This window comes from Montipora foliosa, chromosome 14 (assembly GCF_036669935.1).
Source record: "Montipora foliosa isolate CH-2021 chromosome 14, ASM3666993v2, whole genome shotgun sequence".
Taxonomy (NCBI): domain Eukaryota; kingdom Metazoa; phylum Cnidaria; class Anthozoa; order Scleractinia; family Acroporidae; genus Montipora; species Montipora foliosa.
Genome location: NC_090882.1, coordinates 21,950,901 through 21,953,400, shown reverse-complemented (window position 1 = coordinate 21,953,400; position 2,500 = coordinate 21,950,901).

Sequence of the window (2,500 nt, the reverse complement as noted above, 5' to 3'; positions counted from 1 at the left end):
GGAAGGCTTTGTAAATTGTATTCAGCGGTTATTGGGGCTCATTGCCATGAGTTCTGGTTACAAAATTGGGGAACTTAAGCAACGACAACGAGAACGTCATCTAAAAACATAAATTCGCGTTATTTTAATCACTTCGTGATTATTTCAACCTTTTTAATATGACAAGGGTGTCGTAGTTCCTCAAAAATGACAAAGGTCGAAAAGGCACTTAATTTAGGGTAGAAAATGAAAATTATCGTCAAGTGCTGACGTTCTTCATAAAACCTAAAATTTGGCTATTTCACGTTGTTTTTTTTGCTGACGACGACAAAGAAGTGGACAAAAGTGAAAAACGCACGTGTAGGGCGTGCAAAGCTATTTGTGAAGTTCTCGTTGCCGTTGCCGTTGTCGTTGCTTAAGCTTCCTATTTTTAACAGACCGACCTGTTTAGCACGGCGACAATCGCGTCGTAGGATCATTTGCTTGTCATCAATAAATCTCTTTCATAATGGCGGCCAAATAAAGTTCTCTTTTGTTTCAGTGCTAATAAGCCTTTCTAGCCTCGCTACGACGGGCAAATTTCAAAACAATATTTGTTTCAAAATGAGGGCAGTAGGTCTAATTAAACATAAATACAAAAGAATGTAACAGTGATGGCCATTTATGAAAGTGTTCTATACACAAGTCACTCCGGCTGCTGATTTGTTCTTTCCCCACTTCAACATCAACTGCTCCGTTTGTAAACTTCCACCTCCATCTGAGCCCTGGACAAATTAAAATCTGCGTACGACTATACTTAAAAACAGGGGCAGCTGTAGTGTCAAGTATAGCGAAGATATCGATGACATCACCTATTGGTATTTATGTGCCAACCAGAGTCTTATTGGATGCCGAAACAAAAAATTCTTTCGAGCGGTGGTTGGCAAATTTGAATATCAAAAGAAATTTGACGTCAATGTTTGTAAACAGATATCTTCCCTATTACTAGTTTAACAATGCAATGCGTGTGTACGCGGCTGAATTAATATGGGGCATAAGAGTTTCGGCTTTCAAACTTTTTAACTCGTGTTTTGCATCTTTAATAAGCTGAAGTTACACGCTAAATAATGAAGTCATTTTTATATTTATACTCTAATGATTTCTAATTACCAATACATTACTCTTCATTGCCTCAGTAGTAGTCTTCATTTGTTCCTTTCATTGTTTATTAAGTTACCATTGACCCGTGGCCCTTAAGGGCGAAGGGCCTAATTGTTTTAGTATCACCCAACTAGTCGGACAGAAAAGGCAATAATAAAGTTAGCAAATGCAAGTTAAAGAAATTCTATTTGGGAATAAAATGAAAAAAAAAAAAAAAAAAAAACGTCACGCTTTTCGCTACTCAACGACTATTAATAACAGTCCTCTAGTAGCGTAGCCAATCAAAATGCAGGATTTGCATTAGCCCACTAGTTTGGTGATACATATTACTATTAAACTATATCTGCTATGGCCAAAGAATTTCTCGAACAACGAACCACATCCCTGATTTTTTTATCCTTCACCTAAAAGTCTCATTCACTCAGCCTAGCTACTTTAATTCTTTTGACTGTCGAACGCACTGATTACTACCAGTTAAATCGACAGGATTGTTTTACTGGAAAATACACCACTCATAAAATTCATACGAAACTACGTCCTCACTAGTGAGGATATTATTCATGACGTCATTTCCCGCCTTTGCATGGTTGTTTGTGCAAACAGTCAGTGAAAAATGGCGAGTGATAGATTCGTGAAGTTCTTTGAAGCTGACGTAAAATCCTTCTCTGGGAAACAAGAAAATGCTAACACGAAGAATAAAACTTCATAGAACTTAAAATTATTCCAGGAGTTCTTTGCAAGTGAAGAGGAAATGCGAAAATTGAGGAAATTCCTGTTGCAAGAAAGTTCTAGTTGCAAGAATTAGCGATAAAGTTTGTGCTCGGTGTTAGAAAGAAAAATGGTGACTAAAACACTTCTATCTACATAATAAAAAGAAACTTACACAGTGGCTTGAAGATATGAATTTTGTTTTCTCGTGTTAAAAACAATATTTCACTCGTTGCGCTCGTTCGTAAATATTGTTTTTACCACTCGATTAGGGGTAGAAGCTGAATAATTGGATGTCGATTATTCATTATTCTTTGTGTGTTTTGTTCGAATTATTCATTATTCTTTTTAAATTTTTGTAAGTTACTCATTATCCATTGTTGTTACTCATTATTCCACTCGCATATAACTGCACTATTCATTATTCCGGCGTTTTCAGACCCAATTATGCATTATTCATTTTTTATTTATACTCGTTATTCATTATTTATTATTCAGCTTCCAACCCCGACACTCGAAATAACATTCATGTCTTCGCACCGCGGTGTAATATCCTCTATATATTTCTGGGTACACAAGAGATCGTTCACCGACACCTTAAGATAAAACCTGTCCTTTCACTCTTTAAAATGCTACTATGATCAAAAAATCACTTCCTTTATTTTTTTTCTTC